Here is a 22,884-nt window from a genome sequence, read left to right as displayed (position 1 = left end):
CCCTTGTTTATTAAACAGTCCTGAGACAATTACATATCAACATAGACACTCGACCCTAAATTTACAACACACGCCAGAATCCATTCCAAGTGAATCCAAGATCTAAGTGTGAAAGACAAAAGAATAAAGTGTCCAGAAGATACTATAGGGTAATGTACTCATGACTTTGGCTAGGAAAGGAATTCTAGCACAGGGTCCGAAAGAGCCAGCCGTAGAAAAGACAGGAAAATTGGGCTGCATTACAATGAAGAGCTTATGCTCATCAAGAGACGCAGTTAGGAGAGAGAGAATCAAATTAGAGATACTCGCAGCATCTGTGGAAGGACTTCCCTGGTGGCTCAGACGGTAAAGTGTCTGTCTACGATGCGGGAGACCCGGGTTCGATCCCTGGGTCGGGAAGATCCGCTGGAGAAGGAAACAGCAATCCACTCCAGTACTATTGCCCGGAAAATCCCATGGGCAGAGGAGCCTGGTGGGCTACAGCTCCAGTCCATGGGATCTCAAAGAGCTGGACATGACTGAGCGACTTCACTTTCCTTTCCTTTCCTTTCATGGAAAGAATATACAAAGAATTCCTCCAATCAGTAAAAGAAACAGGAAAATAGGTAATAGGAGTGAACAGAAGCTTCACAAAAGATGATAGCCATATGTCCAACAGACGTGTGAAGAAAGTGCTCTAATTTGTAAGTTTCAGGGAAATGTGAATTAAAAACCACATCAGTTCTATCCACTGCCTAGAATTAAAAATGACTTTCAGTGCCAATGAGTGCTGAGGGTTTGGAAACAGAATTCTTATATACTGCTGGTGAGACTATAAATTGGTATAACCATTTTGGAAGACTAATTAGTATTATCTAATAAAATTGGACAAAGGCATATTCTGTGAGTCAGCAGTGCTAATCTGATGTACAGATTCAAGGGAAAAGTGAATACATATTTACCAAAAATTATGGAGAGAAAAGTTCCTGGCAGCAGTATTCATAATGGAAAGAAACAAAGTGAAAGTCTCAGTCGTGTCTGACTCTTTGCAACCCCATAGTCTCCAGGCCGCAATACCGGAGTGGGTAGCTGTTCCCTTCTCCAGGAGATCTTCCTGGCCCAGGGATCGAACCAGGGTCTCCTGTATTGAAGGCGGATTCTTTACCAGCTGAGCCGTGGGGGAAGACCAATACCAAGTCAAAGAGTATTTAGCCCGTTCATAACGGCCCGAAACTGAAAACCAGCCTGTGTCATCGAGTGTAATATACTGTGTGCATGTGTACACGGGCGTGCGCGCGCGCGCGCGCGCGCACACACACACACACACACACACTCTGGCATATTTATATATAAATAAAAAGGATGCACCAGTGAAAGCAAACTATAGCAAGCATCACAGGCTAGATGGGTCTCATTGATGTTTGGGTGTGAAAGAAGTCACACACAAACACACTCAGTCTTGGTGAAACTATAGGCTTTAGGGAGGCTTGGTTAGTTAGCAAAACTATAAAGTGATTTCTATCAAAGTTAACATAATAGATGTAGGGGAGGAGAAGGCTGCTAATTAGGAGGAGAAAGATAAGAGTTTCAGGGGTGCTCGCGAAGTTCTGGTTTTGAGTTGGGTAAGGATCACATGGATGTCTGCTTTGAGTTAAATCATGGAGCTGTACGATTTGTTCTGTAGACTTTTCTCTGTGTATTTTATGTTATAATTCATGACGGAAATGTTTTAAAAATCAGTAATGTATCTTTGGGCTTCCCAGTGGTAAAGAACCCGCTTGCCAACGCAGGAGATGCAAGAGATGGGGGTTCAATCTCTGGGTCGGGAAGGTCCCCTGGAGAAGGAAATGGCAACCCGCTCCAGTATTCTTGCCTGGAGAATCCCCTGGACAGACGAGACTGGGGGGCGGTAGTTCATAGAGTTGCAAAGAGTTGGACCCGACTGAGCGTGCACACTCAGAGTACCCTTCCCATCACCTTCTTGATTTTCAATCAATTTAAAACATTACCCTTTGACTTGGTATTGTGATAATTAAGACCCCTTCCCTGCTTTTGAATTCACGCTGTTTGTATTATTACCTAAACACTCCACGCGTCAGTGAGACCATGATATACCGTGGCTACAGATCCATTTCTAGTGCAGCTTTTCGTCCTTTCCCTACTAATGGACGTTGCTTCTTTTTGATTGTGGACGTGCTTGGAGATACACACTCTCCTCCCTCCTTCTTCCTTTGTCTCTAGTTCTGCTTATCCTTCTAATAGCACCTCTCGGTCCCGTTTTGCTCCTGGTCGAGCATGTCGGATCTGGTGGTCGTTTCTGGTGTTATCTGCTCTGATTGCTCTGGAGCCTGTTCTGGAACAGCTTTTGTGCAGGGATTTCTTTCTCATCTGTGTTCTGTATCGTTCCTACCTCCTGGATCCCATGTCTTTTCCTTTTTGGTTTGCTGCTTTTGTCGGAGCGTATCTGCTAATCAGTTCAGTTCAGTTCAGTCGCTCAGTCGTGTCCAACTCTTTGCGACCCCATGAATTGCAGCACGCCAGGCCTCCCTGTCCATCACCATCTCCCGGAGATCACTCAGACTCGCGTCCATCGAGTCCGTGATGCCATCCAGACATCTCATCCTCTGTCGTCCCCTTCTCCTCCTGCCCCCAATCCCTCCCAGCATCAGAGTCTTTTCCAATGAGTCAACTCTTCGCCTGAGGTGGCCAAAAAACAAACCTGGGAGATACATTTTCAGAGAACTTAATCTTGAGAAATGTCTTTATCCTCTTAGTCAGCAGTTTGGGTACATATATGATTCTAGATTGAAAGTTATCTTCCCTCCATGTTATGAAGGTAACACTGGGTTGACTTCCAGCTTCTGTTGTTGAGAAGTCATGTGCCATTTAGATTGCTCATCTTTTCCATGTAAACACAGTTTTTTTCTTTCTGGAAGCTTTTAGAATTTTGTTGTGTCTTTCTGAAACCTCCTGTTTTAGGGAAGGTGTGGGTTTGTATCTGTTTGTTATGTGTTGTTTTCAGTCATTTTCTTCTCACCATTTTCTTTGAACACTTAGAAACTCTAATAGTTGAACTTTGGACTGATTTTTTAAATTTTCTTAAATTTTTTCCCTTTTGTCTTGACCATCTCTTTGTCTTATTGCCTTACTTTCTGGATGATTTCACCCTCCTCATTTCCAAATCATCTGTTGAATTCTTAAGTTTTGTCCGTCATATTTCTAATTGCCAAGAACTTTACGTTTTCCCTTGCTTCTTCTCGCAACATCCTGCTCTTTTCTTTAGAAAAAAGGAAGCAGGCAGTGCCTCCTCCTGTCTCGCATCATACGTTAATTAGGGTTTTCGCTATTTCCTTCTGTTCCCTGCATTCTCTCCGTTTCCTCAGACGTTCTGGCTTTTCCTGGTTGCTTAGAGCTTCCCTGGGGGCTCAGATGGTAAAGAATCCACCTGCAATGCAGGAGACCTGCGCTGGGAAGATCCCCTGGAGGAGGGCATGACGACCCACTCCAATATTCTTGCCTGGAGCATCCCCATGAACAGAGGAGCCTGGCGGGCTACGGTCCGTGGGGTTGCAGAGTCAGACACGACTGAGTGGCTCCGCACCCGGTGTCTTACAGCACCGGTTTTCCTCGGACGCCCTTTCATAGTGAAACGTGAAGTTCTGGAGAGTTTATTGGAAGCTGTGTGCTGGAGGGGGCTTCCTGTGGATGGCTGGCCGGGAACCCAGTTGTTTTTCGATTTTAGCATCTCTCCGGAGCTTTCCTTCTGGGGCCATTGCTTTTCTTCAGAGAAGGGTCTGTATGAGGGGTGAGCCTGGGTGCTGGCATTCTGATAGCCAGCTGGGCAAAGGGAAGCCGGCTCTCGACGTCCATTTCGCCTTCTGTTTTTAGTCGGGTGTCTCACCCCGAGCTCTTCCTTGCAGTTTATCCAGCGTTAATCCTGACTTGTGTGGGACAGAGGGAGGAGGAGTCGCCTGGGTATGCCCAGGAAACGCCGAGAACATGAAGGTCTAATGTTCCATTGCAGAGTCTGTAACTCACCTCCACACCTCACTCCCACCGTGCTCTGTGTTTGATGCCCCAGAGCCTCAGCGGGATTCTGTGAAGCTAACCCTTTGGCATCTGATCAGTCTCCCCTCTGGGGGAACCTGTCTCAGCTTTCTTCACTGTGCCTGAATTCAGCCGCCACGCCTGTCTTCTAGACACTGCTCGACAGCTCTCACCTCCTCTCTCATTCCTTTTGTCCTTGTGGGTTATCTTACCTCTTTGAGGACAGAGCTCAGGACTGTACATCTTTAGTTTGCTTCGGGCGCATTGACTGGCTGACTTGGTGCCCACCTCCCTAATCACAGCAGCACTCGCCGTCGCGCTTTCTTGACCCTTTCTCTCATGCCCTCTCTGGTTTCTCGTTCACAGGTGGGCGGGAGCAAAGGCTGCAGCCTACTCGGGTGCTCCATCCAGCTCTTGCTGGGCTCCTCTTTCTGTAGCTTGGGTGCCCAGCAGACCTGGACCTTTCTCGGCGTTAGCCCATCGCAAGGGCCCAGCGCTTCCGCCTCTTCCCAAGCTGCCTTGCTTCCAGGTTGTCCGGAAAGGATGAGTAGGGAAGGGAAGGAAGATAGCTCTGAGGTCTCTGAAGGGGCCGAGTTTCTCTTCTCCTCCTAGCCTAGGTAGAAACGGAATGCCCTTCAAATAGCCCTTGGAGGTTTTGTGGTATGAATTCAGCTACACAGCCCTTCTCAGGATGGGTTTATTGTTGAAATAAAAAGTCTCTGGGAATATGCACACCCCACTCCATCCTCAGGGCAGATTTTGAGACGCTGCCTCTTGACTGCTGTTGCTAGGTGATTTCAGGGTGGCTAACTCCCAGTCCTGGGCTTGTGTTCCCAGCATCTCTGACTGATGCTGCCTGGCGCTGTGCAACTCTTCTGCTGTAGACCTCAGCTTGGCGGCCTTCTCTCCCTCCTCCTCCTGCCATGTGGCGTGAAATAGGCCACATGGCCACAGGGTTCTTGAATTATAAGGAGAGCTGAGACCATGCCCAGTGGTCTGTAGAGCCCTTCTCCCTCTTCCTCCTTAGGAACTGGAAAATTGTTTAAGCACGGTCAGTTTCTTTGCCACCCTTGAGATTTTTTTTTTTTTTTTAATGAGACTCCTTTGACTTTCATGAGTAATTTGATTTTATAGAAATTAATAAAGGTTTTGGCGAGAATATTGTGTTTTGAATGGCCCATATCTATAGGTAAACTTGAAATGCTTCAGTAAGTCTGGTTTCACGGTGATCTGGAGGGAAGAGTGCCTCTCTTCTACAGATGATAAGAACACATCATCTTGTACAAAGACAGATATGGTTTTAATCTCATGATCTGGAAGTGTCTGTAGTAGGCAGTCAGCTCTGTTATTTATTGATGGGGGAAAAATGGTTGCAGTTCACATATCCCTTAAACATTGTTGTGTGTGTTTGTTCCTGGCGGTGCTGGGTCTTCCTGGCCATGAGCAGACGCGCCCTCGCCACTGGGAGCAGGGGCCGCTCTTGTTGGGCGCAGGCTGCTCATCGTGGCAGCTGCTCCACAGCAGAGCACGAGCTCTGGGGTGCTCAGGCGGCAGTATTTCTGTCTTGCATGCTCTAGAGTGTGGGTTCAGTAACCGTGGTGCTTAGCTGCCCCACGGCATCTTCCTGGACTGGGGATTGAACCTCTCTCCCCTGCATTGGCAGGCGGATTCTTAACCACTGGACCACCAGGGATATCCCTCAAATATTCTTGAGTAATTTAATTTTTTGGTAGGCACTTCCCAAGTGTGAAGTAGTTTGTGTGAAAGAAGTGAAAGTGGAGTGTTAGTCACTCGGTCGTGTCTGACTCTTTGCGACCCCGTGGACTGTATAGTCCACCAGGCTCCTCAGTCCATGGAATTCTCCAGGCAAAGATACTGGAGTGGGTTGCCATTCCCTTCTCCAGGGGGTCTTCCCGACCCAGGGACTGAACCCAGATCTCCCACGTTGCAGGCAGACTCTTTACCAACTGGACCACCAGGGAGGTCCTAAAATAGTTCATAGTTAATAACATCTTACAACAGGTGTCTTAATTTGTGACGTATGTTTTGCTGTTAGTTAATCTTGAAGGGTATATCAAGATGTTGCCCAATTGGAAGATAAACGTGGTATATCCTTTCAGAGATGTGTAGTTGATTATGTTTTACCAAATTCCAGGCCTAAAGTATTTCAGTCACACACACACACACACACACACACACACACACACACACACTCACACTAGTTCCATTTTCTGGAGATCCTTGACTAATATACATAGTGGTCTCTGGATACGCAAGCACAGGAGCAGACAGTTGCTCTGCTTGTGCCTGGGAACAGCCCAAATGGTCCACAGGTGAATTGGAAAACAAACGATGGAGCATCCGTACAACGCGACACTGTTCAGAAACACAAACGAGTGGAGTATCAGACATGCAGCAGCGTGGGTGCACCTCAGAATAATCTGCCGAGTGGAAGAGAAAGAGTGTATTGGGGGAGAGCGGTGGTGCACAAGCACGTATGGGCACAAAGGACCGTACGGATTGAGGCTGGCAAGGGGGACCTCGCGGAGTCGCTCACTCCCTTCTCTTGCCTGAAGCCCTCCAGTAGGATGAGACTGGCTCCCCTCGTATAGGGAAGGTGGTGCCCGTGTTTGGCAGTGTTTTGTGCTCTGTAACTCTTGGCTATGACATACGATTGCTCAGTGTAACAGAGCGCTGAACAGTGGGCTCTGTTCACAGAACACCTTTCAGTTAAAGCTTCTCAGCATGATTGTCTTAAAAAACAATCACCTGAGAACTGGCAAAAAAAACCTCTCTATAATCAGGAAGGAAACAGATTTTCCTTCATATAAACATGAAAGAAACATGTCTTCTAACACTTCTATGATAAACTCGTTTCGTTCACCCATTTTATAGATGGCAAAGTTGTGGCAGAAGAGAAATTCAGAGTCTAATAGAGGTTCTTAGGAAGCTTATTTCTGGAAAATCTTGGGAACAGAGTTTCTCTTGAGTGAATTTTCCAGACTCTTCTAGAAATACTAATCTGATATCTGGAAAGATGGGCATTGGCGTCCAATAGATTTAGATTCAGATTCTGACTGCCTGTGATTACCTGAAAGACTTTGGACATGTACCCCTGGAGACCTCAATTTTCTCTTCAAAATAGGAATGAAAGTGAAAGTCGCTCAGCCGTGTCTGACTCTTTGCAACCCCAGGGACTGCACAGTCCATGGAATTCTCCAGGCCAGAATCCTGGAGCGGGTAGCCGTTCTCTTCTCCAGGGGATCTTCCCAACCCAGGGATCGAACCCAGGTCTCCCGCATTGCAGATGGGAGATTCAGAATAGGAATACTCTAATCTCAAACGTTAGGGGAAAATCCAGGGGAATGTATTTATTCACTTATGTGCTTATTGACCAAATATTATTGGGTATTTCCTCTGTACTCTGAGCGCCGAAGAATTGATGCTTTTGGATTGTGGTGCTGGAGAAAACTCTTGAGAGTCCTTTGGACAGCAGGGAGATCAAACAGTCAATTCTAAAGGAAATCAACCCCGAATATTCATTGGAAGGACTGATGCTGAAGCTGAAGCTCCAGTACTTTGGCCACCTGATGCGAAGAGCAGACTCTTTTGAAAAGACCCTGATGCTGGGAAAGATTGAAGATGGGAGGAGAGGGGTGGGCGGCAGAGGATGAGATGGTTGGATGGCATCATTGACTCAATGGACATGAGTTTGAACAAACTCTGGGAGATAGTAATGGACAGGAAAGCCTGGTGTGCTGTACTCCACGGGGTTGCAAGGACTTGGACACTTCTTTCCGACTGATCAACAACTCTGTAGCAGTGAGGATGGTCAGTGTTTCTGCTGTCATGGGGCTGACATTTGATTGAAGGGATAAGGAAGCACTAAGAAGCTAAACAAATAAATATGTAAGATACTGTCATCCATGAAATAACCATACAGGGTAAAGATCGGTAAAAAACGATGGTGGTGCCACTTTGATAAGGGTGGCTGGAGAAGAAGTCTTTAGTTATACAGTGTTGGCCAAAGGGCACAGTGCGTGCAAAGGTCCTGAGGTGGGAAACAGCTTGCGCATCTGAGGCACAGGAAGAAGGGCCAGTGTGGCTGGGGACTGGTGCGCAGTGGAGTGAGTGGGAGATGAAAGCCAGGGCCTAGCTCGTCGGACCTCACGGGCAAGGTAAGGGCGACTTTATCCCGGGTATACTGGGAAACCAACAGAGAATTTTAAACAGAGGGGTTGCTGAGTATGATTTGTTTAAAAATTTTTTTAAATTATTTTTGTTTATTTTTTTGGCCACGCTGTGCAGCATGGATCTTAGTTTCCCCAGCAGGGATCTAGCTGATGCCCCTGCATTGAGAACATAGAGTCTTAGCCCCCGGACTGCCAGAGCAGGCATGCTTTTTGAGACTGATTTATCTGTGGCTGCGCCGGAGCCTCGTGGCGCGGGCTCTCTGGCCGCGCAAGTAGGAGCTGCTCTTCGTCGGGGTCTGTTGGCTCCCCTGTGGCGGCTCATCTTGTGGCTCACGGGTTCTTGGCGTGCAGGCTCCAGCAGTCGCAGCCTGCAGGCCCTCCAACTCACCCTCCGTAGTTGTGGTGCCCCGTTCCTCCACCACGTGTGGAAGCTTCCTGGACCAGGGATCGAGTGTGTGTCCCAGAGAAGTCCCTGATTTATTTTTTTGGAAGAATATTCTGCCTACAGCGTGGAGGATGGCCTTACAGAGAGGCCACTTGAGAGGTATGACCATGTCTGGGAGAGAAGGGATTTCAGTTACAGTGCTAAGTTGGAACAGTGAGAGTAAAGAGATTCAGGACATGTTTTGGAAGCAGAGCTCGTGGATCGGGAGTGGGGAGAGGGGAGAGGAGCAGTGGAGGATTATTGAGGAGTTTGGAATGCAGTGTCATTTCGTGAGATTGGAAAGACCTGAGGGAGGGGAGTGGAGCTCTGGAATTTACGGCCTAAGTTTGAGGTGCCTGCGGGCATGTCAAGAAGGCAGTGGGCATTGATGTCTGGAACTTGGGGGGCAGGGTCATCAGCACGTGGCTGGTGTCCACAGCTACAAGATTGGGTGAGAGCGTCTAGAGAGGGGGTGCAGAAAAAAGGGTTCAGAGCAGAGCCTTGAGCACTAAATTTAGCCATCCGACCAAGGAGACGTGCACTTGCAGGAGTGGCTGAGAACAAGCTTTCACTGACGTCGGAGAAGAACTGGGCTGTGGTGTCACAGAAGCAAGAGAAGAGTCGGATTGAACAGCCCGCGCCGGACACGCTCGGTGAGAGTTAAGCTTCCCCTTAATGGAAATAGTAGCATTCCTTTATTTGAGGTCTTTCAAAGGATATAATGTTACCTTTCATCCCAGCATAAATTCAATTTGCAGTGACATTTTTCACCTCTTTCATATGTCTTTCAAGGCTGAAATATGGAGCCCCAAGGAGCCGTGGGTTGGTTACCCCTCTTCGAAAGCGTACATTTACCAGCTTGCAAACCCACCAAGCAAAGATTTCTTTTTCCGCCTTAAGTTCACATGATTTAATTTGCTTGAGTAACCCGCTGTCATAGGTTTTCAGAGAGTCCTGACATCTAGCAGAGTAATTAATGCTTTAGGCTTTTAGGAACTGTTTCAGGATTTTATTAATCACCGTTGTGATTGCACATATGAATTATGAGGGAGTTATTTTGGTACTTGGATTTCCCCCTCAGAAAAATTTCCATATTTGTTCATTATGAACTGATAGCCCGGAGAAGAAGAATAAAAATGGAGAATATTTGCTGGGTCCTATGCCCACTTTTCAAATTATCCAGAATCAGGATGGCTTCACCGTACACCGATGGAGTGTGAGTTGTTTGAAGTTGGGAGTCAAGCAGTTTCTCTTTGCCTCACCGTAAATTAATTAGAGGTTCTCTGTGACTCTCCCAAATATATGGATTTTGTGAACTGTTTAAAGAAGCATGCAATCAGGAGGAATTTGTGTCTTATGTGTGATTCTGCTGTGATTCCCATCATTGGAGGAATCGCTCTTAGAACTATAATGACTAGTGTGTTATTCTTTGAGGGGGAGGTCTTCCAGGAGAAGAAGGGTATCCTGGTAACCGGGAAGAAACAGGAACCTATCCTTCTGATTTCTTTTTCATTTTATGTACAGAAAACATTATGGAATTTCACAATTATGGGATAGTGTTTGAGATCAGTGTATGAAAGAGAAATGTGATTGGGGGGGTGGTGTTTGTCTAGTCCCTAGGATTCAGTCTGCAGTGTGAAAACCAAAACACAATCACTGTTTTCTTTGAAACCCTTCCCCCTAAGGCATCTGCTCAGGTTTTTGCAGGTTCTCTGCATAAATGTTCGTGTGGCCGCCTTTGGGTCCTGCTGACCATTTTCCTTAGGCTTGGGGGTAAATGTGAGTTTCCCTTGTGTTTAGAGGAAATTTTACTCCGTGCATTTTACTCTGGCAAGAGAAGCCTTGCTGCTTTACTGGGAACGGGGCTCTTTTCAATGATTAGAGTGATTTTCTGTGATTCTGCCATACTTGAGGAAGATGGTTGAGATGACAAATAAAAGACAAAGTGGTTATATCTGTGTGGGGACGGAGGCAGCCGCTCTCAGAATCCAGTGCTTTGACTATTGAGTGAAAATACCTGTTATTGCTCTAACTGCCACTTTTACTCTTCCTAAGTGGCCGTTGGGGATGCGAGGTGGGAGAAGGAGCTGGGTGAGGCAGGAGGAAGGCCATTGGCAAAGTCAACAGCGGAAGCATTCAGGCAGGGCAGCAGACGTCTGACCTGGATTCTGTACAGATAAGGCGAGGATTCGATATGGGCAGCTGGGCCACCCTGCTCTTTCTCCAGTAGCTTGCTGTGACAGACTAATCTTAGGGTATTTTCATCTTAATTTACTCGCATCCTGCTTTTTGTAGGTAACAGCATTTCTGCCAAAGGTGATAAATTGGCTAAAGCTCACCATTAAGATTCTTTCCTCATATGAGTGTTATATAATTATATATACATTCGGGCTCAAAGGTCCCCGTCTAACAAATTCCCTGCACAGAAGTACCATTTGAGGGCCCATTCTCTCATTAATTTTATTTGACATTTATGTCAACATTACATTCCTAGCCTAAAAGGAGAAATGACATGCGTACACAGGGGTGTGTTAGAAAGTGGAGTATTTAGTTTGGCAGTGCAAAGCAGTCAGCTAAGTCTGCGAAAGCAAAATGTTCTAAATTAGTTAATACAAAGCGGTCTAAATGCACTCAATTGAAGTTGTTCCACAAAGCATCAAGTGCCCGCTCACGTGGCTGTTCTGATACTTAACGTTTTCCCTCTCGGGGTTCCCGGAATTTCCTGGTGTCTCTGGCAGATTACTAAGGGGTCATCAGAGGGGAAAGAAATCGGGGCTGAAGATAAATCGCTATGGTGTCAGGAGTGGAAGGTGCAACAAAGACGTGACTCTCCTCCCACCTGCACTGACTCTAGTGAGGATTACCAGCAGAGCACAGTGCATGGCGCCCCAGTTCTGCCGAGTGAAGAGTGTCACGGACAGCGCCACTGAGGCGGGAGGGCCGTGGGGAGCCCCCTCCCGACATCGAGAGTTGCTGTTACTTCTCGGACCACATGGCTGTGGCATCGCTTAGCGCTTCCAAAAGTAGACAGAAGCGTGATCTGGGGTTGTTAACCCTAAACAAGAGAGGATTGTTAGAGAACACGCCTGACTTCTGGTCCGCTGGGTTGAATTTCGAATCCCTGGAGGCGTCGAGGGAGAGAAGTCAGAGAGAGGCATGGAGCTAGCTGTGAGCAGTGTCCAAGGGCCCGAGCGTGGCGGTTCCCTTCTGTTCCGGAATGCTGACTCTGACATCCTTTGTGGTTTGTTGCTCTCGAGCTGGGTTTTGTGCGCTCCTGTAACGGTGAACTGTAGACTTGGGCTTTTGTCTTGCAGAGAATTCACCAGCAGCAGAGAGAACTGTAAGTGGAGGTTGAATTTGAATCTGTAATGTGAGTGGGGAGTGGGCAGATGTCTAACCCCCTCACTCTTTTTCACGCCAACTTTCACCCCTGCCCCTCATGTTTCCCCTAGCCCTGCCAGCCTGTTGACTCACCCCAAATAAACATCGCAGCCCCCCTACTTCTGTCTTTAGGATGAATCTGGAGTGTCGGGGTGGACGGCCCGCAGACCTGTGAACCTGTCCGGATGACCGCGGCCCTCAAGGTCATCACCTTGAGTGATTGTAACTGTGACCGTCCGGAGTCAGTATCTCTTGGGGTCCCCTTGGCGGTCTGGCCCCTTCATGTCTCTGAACGGTAGGGACTTTATCAAGGACGGAGAGGAGGAGGATAGTAGCAGCTTGTGAAGGGGAAACTGAGTCTGGGGTGACCTCCTCACTGTCAGTTTGGACACCGGTGTTCTCAGCACCTCCTGCTGGCTTTGAGGACTTTGTGACTGTCTCACCTGCTCTTGTCTGCTTAAGCGCCGGCTCGTCTGGCTAGGCTGTTAGGGTGCAGGGCAAGTTTTTGTGCTGGTGCTTGGGGTCTGTGTTTTGTTTCGGAGTTCTGGGATACCCTGCTAACTCCCTTAAAGGCGCTGCGCACAGAACTGAGCACTGCACAGTGACCTGGCTGTCAAGGCAGCTCTGGATCTCATGGGGAAGAGATGCTGCGAGCCGGAAGGGCCTGGAGGTCTGGGCTGCCTTTGCACACGTGGATGAACCCAAAGAGTTAAGAGCCAGGTCCAGGGACGGTTGCCCGCTCTGTCCTCCTTGTCTGTAGGATGGTCAGAGCAACTTCCTACTGCAAAGCCGAGGCCGTGGGATGGGAGTTGGTGGGAAAACTGTTGCTGAGAGCGGTGACAGTTATGCTCCAGCACCTTCAGACAGAGAGGCCCCTCAAGACTGTGCCGTCAGGTCCTGAGGCTGTTAGCTGTAGGTGGCGGAGCTGGGCCTGGCGCCTGGTGCCCACGAGTCCTTGGTCCAACTGTCCCTCAGGGCTTTCTGGGGGTAAGACAAGGGGAAGCTCTCTCTCTTTCTGCCCTCCCGCCTGCTCTCTCCCAGGCCATCATCGACTCCACAAAGACCTAAAACCTTGTTAGAGAAGAGTGTTCACCGTGGGAGGACTCTGTGCTTGTCGAGCCCCTGCCTCCACTCTAAACTCAGTTAATGAACTCCCGTTCCCTTAGAAAGCAGCCGTCTCCCTGGACCTCTTGCTGCTGATGCCGGTGGCCCTTAGCTGTCTGTGTCTGTTCAGGCTGCTAGAACAAAACACCACAGGCTGGGTGGCTTATAAACAGCAAACATTTGTATTTCTCCCAGTCTGGAGCTGAAAATCTGGGATCAGGGTGTCCGTGTGGTTGGAGGAGAGCCCTCTTCTACTTACAGACTTGTCTTCATAGCCTTCCACAGCAGAAGGGGCTTAAGAGCTCTCTGGGCCCTCCTTTCTAAGGGCGCTAATCCCATTCACGAGGGCTCTGCCTTCATGACCCAATTGCCTCCCCCAGGCCCCGCCTCCTAACACCGTCACATTGGGTGTTAGGGTTCAAACATGTGAATTGTGGGGGGACACAAACATTCCAACCATCACAAGGGGTGCCACCTTGCAGCCAGGGAGTGGCAAGGGTCTGCCGTGGAGAGGACTGAAGGATGGGGGGCTGCAGGAAAAGTGGCTGAGATCAACTGGAGTTGTAGGCAGTGACCGCGGAGGTAATTCCCTTGACCTCCTGTCCTCTTAAAAAATGTCCCCTGTTGGCTGAGTCATGTTGATGTTTGGCAGAAATCAGCACAATTCTGTAAAGCAATTATCCTAAATTTAAAAAAAAAAAAAGTCCCCTCTTCTGACTTCCCTGGTGGCCCAGTGGTTAAGAGTTCTCCTGCCTGTGCAGGGGACACAGGATCAATCCCTGGTCCAGGAAGATCCCACGTGCCACAGAGCAGCTCAGCCTGGGCACCACAGCTGCTGAGCTTGCGTGGCACAGCTCCTGCAGCCTGTGAGACTAGAGCCCGTGCTCTGCAGCAGGAGAGGCTCCTACAGTGAGCCACCCCAGCTTCGCGGCTAGAGAGGAGCCCCCACTCGCTGCACCCGGAGGAAGCCCCCGCTCAGTGGCGAGGAGCCCGCGCTGTGCAACAGAGGCCCAGCGCAGCCGCACGCCAGCTAAATTTTAGAAGCCTCCCCTTAGCCACTGAGGGCCTTGCTTTGCACAGATTCCGCCTCCTCCCGTGGTCTTCAGGCCTGGCCTGAGAGCCGTGTCTGGGCGCCCCTATGTCCTGTCCCCCAGAGCTTGTCTACGAGCATCTGGCTCATTGCTTGGCTGGGAGTGGGAGCTCCACTGACGTCCGTGCTGTGTGCAGCAGGGCCCGCAGGCAGGCTTTCCTCCCCATGCAGTTTAGAGATTGCTAGTGGACTAACTCCGTGGATGGAGGGTCCATTCCCTTTCTTGACAGAATATTTGGAAAAGCAAGCAGTGCCCCTGGTCTTCTCTAAACGCCACCTCATTGGCATTTGGCTTCTTGTAATATATTTTTAATATACTATATATGCCGTATCAGAGTAAATCAGTAGGTATGTTTTGAAATTAAATATTTGCCAAGGGCTAGGTTCTCCCGATGTTAAATTATTGATAACAAACTTCACAGACGCTGCATGAGACTTGATGATATATGAGTTTTGAGTGACCTGCCATTTATTAGACTTTATCTGCCCATGAAATCCATTTCCAATTCAGACCGTATCTACTGCAGGATTGCTTGCCAGAAATCTATTCCCAGGTTTCTCCTTATTTCAGTGAAATATCTCTGGCTCAGCACCTTTCCCAAGGTGGCTGATCTAATCAGGGCCCAATCACTTATCGCTTCTCATTTCCTTCGGCAGGTCTGTCCAACTGGGAAGTGCATCTCGGGGGCTCTTGGGAGCAGTGGTCGACCTCCCCCGCTTTGCCCTTTCTCCCCCGCTTAGAGGAAGGTGAGCTCCCTGAACCGCAGCCCCGCTCTGGGGTCCGTGAACAGAAAGAAGACCACTTGTGTGGTCAGGAAAACGGGGGTGGCCTCGCTGTCTTCCCTGGTGTCAGGGGCCGTTGGGGGCCTCCCTGTACTCGGCAGTGCTCAGTGAGCCCGAGCAATTGGAGCCCATTTGCTGGCACAGCCGGCCGCTGGCCCCCCGACTTCTGCTCCCCCTCCTCGCTGACTTCCGTGTGGACAGGTGTGTGCTTCTGGCCACTGCAAGGTCCAGCTGGCAGGGGGGCTCCAACTTGTCATCGCAGAAATAAAATTCGTCACTTCTGTGTCCCCCACCTCTGTTCTTTCATGTTTAACCAGCATTCGGAATGTTTACACACACATCAGGGGCCCTGTTTCTCTTTCCTAATTAATTCAGAAAAGGAGCAGAAAAGAGAAAGGGGCAGATCGGGCTGAGAGCGGCTTCTTTGCTTTTCTTAGAAAAGGCAGTTGAATGAATATGGGCGTCTGGAAATTTGAGAAATTGCTTGGGGCCTCTCAGTGCCATGGTGATTCGTGGGCTAGTCCCGGACTGATCAGAGTTTACGGACAGGTCTAAACTGACCGAATCCGATGGCAAACTTTCCTGCTCGTAAACGAATGGACAGTGGTACTCCATTTTCCCATACTCAAGGGAGGATAAAAATTTCCACATATATTAACTTTTTAATTATTTGAAATGTATTCTTTTTAGCCCTACTTCTGAAATCCTTTTCTCTGAGGACATTGAACCCAATTTAACCTTTGTCGTGATGATTCGCAGTCATCTTTCTAAACATCTAGAACTGTGTACTTTAGCGATTCCAGAATCTTAACAACCTCAAGGGTGTAGTGTTTTAATTAAATGAGCATTTCCTCTGTTCATTGTTATCAAAAAGGCTAAAATAATAGACATGGGATAATGGAAAGAGTTTTAAACATGGTATCAAAACACTGGCTCTAATTTAAGTTTAATTATTAGTTAGCTGTTTGACTTTTAGAGAGTCGCTCAACCTCTCTGAGAATATACTTCTTCCTCTGTAAAAATAGGATGTTGGACTGTAACATTCCCAAGACCGTTCAGATTTCTAAACTTTTGTAATTTTATGGTGGAGGACCATGATATTCTCTAACGCCAGTTGTCCTAAAGGGCTGCTGAGGTTGGGATTATTTGTTTCTTTAAGATATAGTCCAAGACTGCTAAGATTTTTCTAGCTATTGTGTTGGCTTTGAAACTTTCTTCTATTCCATGGTTTGCAAACTGTAGCCTCTGGGCCAAATTTGACCTGCCACCTGTTTCTGTAAATAAAATTTTATTGGAACTCAGCCACGCTCCTTCGTTTACACATTGGTCTGTGGCTTATTTTGAGCTACACTGGTGAAGTTGAGTCGTCACAACAGAGAAAGTATGATCCATGATGCCTAAAATATTTACTCTCTGATCTTTATAGGAAAAGTTTGTCAACCTCTGCTTGGTTCTTTTTTTTTTTTTTTTTTATAAGGCTGTCACTTTTCACTGTAATCACTTTTTCTCCTTCCAGGAATCCGTTTTAATTTACCATATCTACCTGGCTAGAGGTTAAGAAACCAGACAATACAACTGATTAGAATTGTGTTCAAAGTAAGAGTTAATCGGTTCTGGACAAAAGTTCAAGGGCGCCGAGTGGATGAGCTTTTTAGCCACTGAGAGGTCCTTCTTTCTCATTTAAACGTCTGGGTCGTTGTGGAGAGCTGGTGGGCTGCAGTCCCTGGGGTCACAAAGGGCCGAGTCTTTGTGAGTTGACATGACTTAGCAACTGAACACACCACACAATCCAGGTAGCTGGAGTCTTTCCACAATTAGAAATTTCTAGAAACAGTTGCTTTCAGGTTGCTGACTGTGATGACGGATTGGCCGAAACGTCTGCTTCGTCCGAGTACGTATCTCTTCGCATGTATGACATCTATCACGGTGAGGCTCAGTACCAGAGTCGTGAACTGAACTTGAGATCGAAAGACCTGGGTCTAGACCCTTCTCAGCCACCCCGTGCCTGTACGATCTTGGGCCGTCAGTCCCTTTGCAAGCCTGTTTCTTCGTCTGTAAAATGGGAACGGCATTCACTACGATACATCGTAGGACGTGCTGCGGGGGCTCTGTGTTTAGCTCCTCCCTCAGCTGTGCTTTGCATCGCTTGGGTGGAGCAGGTGTGAAACCTAGACCAAATTATAGGACGTGCAATGGGCCGCAGCCATGGTGGGCAAGATCACTATGCCTTAAAAATTACCTTGTGACTCCAAGTGTTTCCCCTCGTTCTCACGCCCTGGTGAGTAATCCTTGCCAGAGTGCTGGATAGGCTGAGCTCCTGATAAAGCCAAATTTTGATTCCCTGCTAGGCCCTTGTTCCTGTGACTCATTTGATGGTTGGTAAAGTGAAGGAGTTGGGGTGAGGGGAAGAGGCAGGCCTTCCTGGGCCCCTAGTGGTAATGGCATCCACCCCAGGGGTGGGGCCAGTGGTAAAGAGCCTGCCTGCCAACGTAGGCGGAGGTAAGGGACACAGGTTCAACCCCTGGGTTGGGAGGACCCCCTGGAGGAGGGCACGGCAACCTTCTCGGTATTCTTGCCTGGAGAATCCCGTGGACAGAGGAGCCTGGCGGGCTGTAGTCATGGGGTCACACAGAGTCTGGCCCGACTGCAGAGACTCAGCGCGCGAGCGCAGCTCCGGTCCGCTGCTGGCGACGGCGCTGCTCCGTGGGTGTGAGCCCCCGACTCTTTGTGACCCTGTGGACTGTGGCTTGCCAGACTCCCCTGCCCATGGAGTTTTCCAGGGAAGAATACTAGAGTGGTTGTCATTCCCTTCTCCAGGGAATCTTCCTGACCCAGAGATCGAACCTGCGTCATCTGCCTGTACCTGCCTTGGCAGGCGGGCTCTTTACCACTGCCGCCGGGGAAGTACCTGTGTGCACAGATGCTGCGTGGAAAACTGCCTCCCTCTGTGGTCTGTAAGTGTCTCAAAGGCAGGCACTGTTCTTTACATTTTAGCTCCAAACCCCCATTGACTTGAACAATATCTGGCCTCGACATACGTATGTTGAATTGATTTCGGTTTTCTGGCAGCACCGATGTTTCATGGAGGTTGACTCTCTATGCTTACTGCCTGTCTAGAGGGTAGCCATGCGTCTGTAAAATGCGCCGTGTCAGCACACAGCCATCTGGTGGAGGAATTAGCCCTTCCCTGAGGGGACAGAGGGCTTCCCTTGTAGCTCAGTTGGTAAAGAATCTGCCTGCAATGCAGGAGACCCGGGTTCCATCCCTGGGTAGGGAAGATCCCCTGGAGAAGGAAATGGCAACCCACTCCAGTATCCTTGCCTGGAAAATCTCATGGACAGAGGAGCCTGGTGGGCTGCAGTCCATGGTGCTGCAAAGAGTTGGGCATGACTGAGCGACTAACACTTACTTACTCAAGAGACAGAAGGAGGCAGCCCCGGCTACAGGCGAGGCAGAGCTGGGCCGAAGTCTTACCCCGCTGCTCATTCAGGATGACCACGCCTTTCCATCTCTGCTGTGACTTTAAATGAGCATTTGCTCACCCAGGATGACCCCGCCTTTCCATCTCTCCTGTTCTTGCCCTGACTCTGAGGCTCCACCCACTCCTCACCTTTAGTCTCTTTTGCCCCGTTGCTGCCCTCAGATAATCTGGATCAGACTGTGGGAACTGAAAAGGAAGACTGATGTACAGCTCAACTTGAAGGTTATCCTCAAAAGGGCTAACCCATCCATGACCCAAGACGTGTGTAAGCTTCCTTTCCTTTGGCTGCTTGGTTCAATATCTTTTTAAAAAGTTAATTTTTACTGCTGCATAGTTGCTTTACGACGTGGTGTGAGCTTCGACATGAGTAAACACTTATATTTATGTGTGTGGTCCTGGTGGTGGTGGTCTAGTCACTAAGTTGTATCCAACTCTTGTGATGCCACGGACTGCAGCCCGCCAGGCTCCTCTGTCCATGGGATTCTCCAGGCAAGAAGACTGGAGTGGGTAGCCATTCCCTTCTCCTGGGGATCTTCCCGACCCAGGGATCAAACCTGCGTCTCCTGCGTTGCAGGCAGATTCTTTACCATCTGAGCCCCCAGGGAAGCCATGTGTTACTTATCTCTTGCTGGGAAATGAATAACAAACACTTGGTTCCTTCATTTAAACAAATGCTGAATCTGTGATTTGTGCCAGGCTTTGTGCTGCTTGTTGGGGTTGTAGCAGTGAAAAGCACAGAGGAGGCCTTTGCTTGCAAGGAGTGTGTATGTAACTAACAAGGGCGTAGACGGGTGAAGCAACTGCGAATTGTGGCGAGAAGCGATCGAGGACACGAATGGTAGCGGTCAGCTCCGGGGAGGCTGTCCCGAACCGACACCGCAGGATACTGCTCTCCTTTCTTCTGCGTTACTGAAGTCTCTCTGTGTGTTTCCTTCTGGCTGCGCTGTCTTCCCTGCTGCGCTCTCCAGCTGCGCAGAGCGCGGTGGGGGCGCTCCTGGCGTGTGGGCTGCTCACTGCGCGGCTTTTCCTGCCGCGGAGCGTGGGCTCCAGGGTGCAGGGGCTTCCGCTGCTTCCTGTCCGCTCTTCGGCCCCAGACGGCAGACTCGGTGGGCTTCCGCGGACGGGAGACTCGGGGGCTTCCGCTGCTCCCTGTCCGCTCTTCGGCCCCAGACGGCAGACTCCGGGGCTGCGGTGCACAGGCCTAGATGCGGCACTGCCATGCGGGATCTTCCCAGGCCAGGGATCAAACCCGTGTGCCCGGCACTGCCAGGCAGGTTCTTAACCGCTGGACCACCACGGGCTTCCCCTTTACAGAACCTTAAAATCCAGAAGGAGGAGCTTATTACGTCAATGGTGGAAAGAAGAGCTTCCAGGAGGAGGGCGCAGCGTGAGCCAAGACCCCAAGGGCGATGAAGGGGTCCTGGCTCATGTGTGGAATTGCAGCAGCGGGAATGTGGGGGGAGCCGGGCCGGGTGGAGGCCCTGGAGCTGACCCGCTTTGGGGAGGGGCGCTGGATTTATTTATGGGAAACCTGGGGCTAGGGTTAGTCCTGGAGGCCGAGTGATGTCCCTGGGCTCCACGGGATCAAGCGAAGATGAAGATGACATTCTGGTGCGTTGGATGGAAGTGGGAGGGACAGGAGGTCTTGGGGTGCTGACAGAGTCTCGGAGGTGGAATTTCCTAAGATGAGAGAGATTTGGGGGAGGGGCAGAAGGACAGATTTGGGGGAGCGGCCTTAAGTTCTACTTCGGAATGAGATGCACCCGCGGCACAGGCGCCTTTGGAGCTGATGAACATGAACGGGTGTAACATTTCTTGTCCGCTCGTGAGTCACACATACCATGCTCTGAAAACCGACCAGCCTTCTTGCTTACATGGGACTCTTCCCTGGATACCACTTTGTACCTGGGTTTACACCATGTCACCCCTTCAGTAAACGCTTACAGGAGGCACTCGATAAATATCTGGTGATGGCTTGTCCGCACCGAGCATCCTCAGCTTGTTCAGAGCTCGACTCTGAAGCAGGAACTCTGTGGGTAAAGGGGAAGAGAGGCAAATGAAGAGGGTTTTTTTTTGGTGCCTCTGTGTGTGTGTGTGTGTGTGTGTGTGTGTGTGTTGATGATGAAATGGCTATTTTTCTAAAAAGAGACTTCAGCTGAGTGGGGAGGATGAAATGAAAGCGAAACTGGCTTGAGGGACACATCTAGGCATCTGGTCCCTGCCCGCTCCCTCTTGTTCTCCAGACTCAGCGTCTCGGGCCAGCTCGGGTCTCTAGACTCCGAGGGTAGCGGCCAAGGAAAGGGAGTCGGGGTCCCACCTGCACACCCGTCTGCCCTTCCCTTTTCTGTCTGTCCGTCCTTTTCCTTCTGTTCTTTTATTCCCACCTTAGAGAAGAAAAGGCGAGGTTTCCTGGAGGGAAGGGGAGGAGGAGAGTGAAGCTGAGAGCTCCACTTGGAGGCCGTGGGCCCGGGGATAGCGTTTGGACCATGTCGCTGCAGTCACACACGAACCCGAATGAGTCATGAGTATTTCATGCCCTGAAAACCAGCAGGACGTCCATCATTTTCACCGCATTGTCTCAGCGTTCCGGAAGATTGAAGCTGGTGATAGCGGTACCTCTTCTTAACTCAAAAGTGCATTTCTGTGACCTGTCCCGTCTCCCCAGCTGGTGATTTTTGACAAAGCAAACTAGTAAGGGTGGCGTCTTGCGATTTTAAAAGGTAAGCATTTGTTGCATTTTTAAAAACGTATAAGTTATTTCTTCCCTGTAGGAAAGTAAAGAAATCTGTGATAAAATAATAATTAAATGCTGACAGTGCTAAATTTCTACCCAGCGTGAGCTGGCGGCAGTTTCATACCAAAACATTAGGTCATTGGAAGAAAAAAAAAATCTGATTAAATACCTCTGTAGGCTTTTCTGATTAGCTGTTCTTAAAATGAGTCCATGACAGTAATGAAAGGGTGTAATTTGACAGCCGCAATTTACTCTTGGAAAAAAAAGGTAAAATGGAATGGTGCGTCTGAGTGAGGGTTTTTCCAGGAATTTCTTGTTGGTCTCTACTAGTGGGGTTTGTTTCATAATTGTCAGTTTCTAGCAATTTTGAAGAGCCCCCCAGCCGAAAAGCTGATTGTGTGACTGGGATGAGGGTGGAGGGACAGTCTCAGCGCCAGCCTCCCTTTTTCTTTTCTTGTCTTCTGCAGGTTTCGTATTTCTGGGGTTAAATGACCTTGATACGAGCAGGTTTGGGAAACGCAGTGTGGGTCGTGGAGAGCCTCTTACCCTGTGTATCAACTCTCTGTGCCTGGCAGCTCGCAGTGTCTCTCTGTATTAACTTGCCGTGGCAGGAGGGCTGCAGGCCAGATTTGATGTGAAGATGCAGGGATTACGTGGCACATGGTGAAGGCAGGGACCACCGCTCACCGCTCTGTCCCCTTTCTCCTTGACTTCTCCTGGTGATGGGAGGGTTCTTGAGTTGGCAAGTGCTTTCCTCTTTCAGCCCCGTCACGCTCTCACCATCAGTAGATGCTCGAGCAGATGACTTTCTTGGCTGGGGTGTGATGGGGCATAGAGTTTCAAACCTGAAAGAGGATGCGGTGCTCGCTTAGGTTAAATGCTCCCTTTCAAAGACGCGGATGCTGGGTGGAGGTCCAGCTGAGGGGTGGCTGCAGAGGGGAGCCTGGAGCTCAGGTCTCCAGGTGTTCTGGTTTTCCTTTGCTGTCCTGCGTCCCAGAGGCTGTAGTGAAGCCAGTGTGTTGGGGCCCTAGGGCTGCTGTGACAAAACGCACCACAAGTGAAAGTGAGGTGGAAGTCGCTCAGTTGTGTCCGACTCTCTGTGACCCCACGGACTGTACAACCCATGGAATTCTCCAGGTCAGAATACTGGAGCAGGGAGCCTTTCCCTTCTCCACCGATCTTCCCAACCCAGGGATCGAACCCAGGTCCCCCGCATTGCAGGCGGATTCTTTACCAGCTGAGCCACAAGGGAAGCCCAAGAATACTGGAGTGGGTAGCCTGTCCCTTCTCCAGGGGATCTTCCCGACCCAGGGATTGAAGCAGGGTCTCCTGCGTTGCAAACTGAATGGCTTTTAAAAAATTCTTTTTAATTAAAAAAAATATGTGTTTACTTGACTGTGCCAGGTCTTAGGCCTGGCGTGCGGGATCTCTGTTGCAGCACGTGGGATCTTTAGTTGCGGCAAACTCTCAGTTTGAGGGATTAAACCTGGCCGCCTGCATTAGGGGTGCAGAGTCTCAGCCACTGGACCACCAGGGAGGTGACTTTATCACCAGGGAAGTGGCTTTAATTAAGGCAACAGAAACTTTTCCTCTCGTATATCCTGGAGGCTGGAACTCCGAGATTGAGGTCCTGGCTGCGCTGCGCAGACTGAAGGCTCGTGGGGTCCT

At 49.4% G+C, this 22,884-nt stretch overlaps 1 protein-coding gene across 6 annotated transcripts in view; it reads left to right on the top strand.

Moving 5' to 3' along the window:
• FOXN3 (forkhead box N3) overlaps nucleotides 1-22,884 on the top strand; it is a 447,853-nt gene that overhangs the window by 23,377 nt on the left and 401,592 nt on the right. Inside the window, exon 2 of one of the 6 annotated variants that reach the window (XM_042252848.1) lies at nucleotides 14,876-14,965. The exons of the other annotated variants lie outside the window; for them this stretch is intronic. The gene's annotated coding sequence lies outside the window, so the exon portion shown is untranslated. The remainder of the gene's footprint in view (nucleotides 1-14,875; nucleotides 14,966-22,884) is intronic. 6 annotated transcript variants of the gene reach the window in all.

Source organism: Ovis aries, chromosome 7 (genome assembly GCF_016772045.2).
Source record: "Ovis aries strain OAR_USU_Benz2616 breed Rambouillet chromosome 7, ARS-UI_Ramb_v3.0, whole genome shotgun sequence".
Taxonomy (NCBI): domain Eukaryota; kingdom Metazoa; phylum Chordata; class Mammalia; order Artiodactyla; family Bovidae; genus Ovis; species Ovis aries.
The sequence above is the reverse complement of the archived record's forward strand: the minus strand, read 5'-3'. Positions and strand labels throughout refer to the sequence as shown.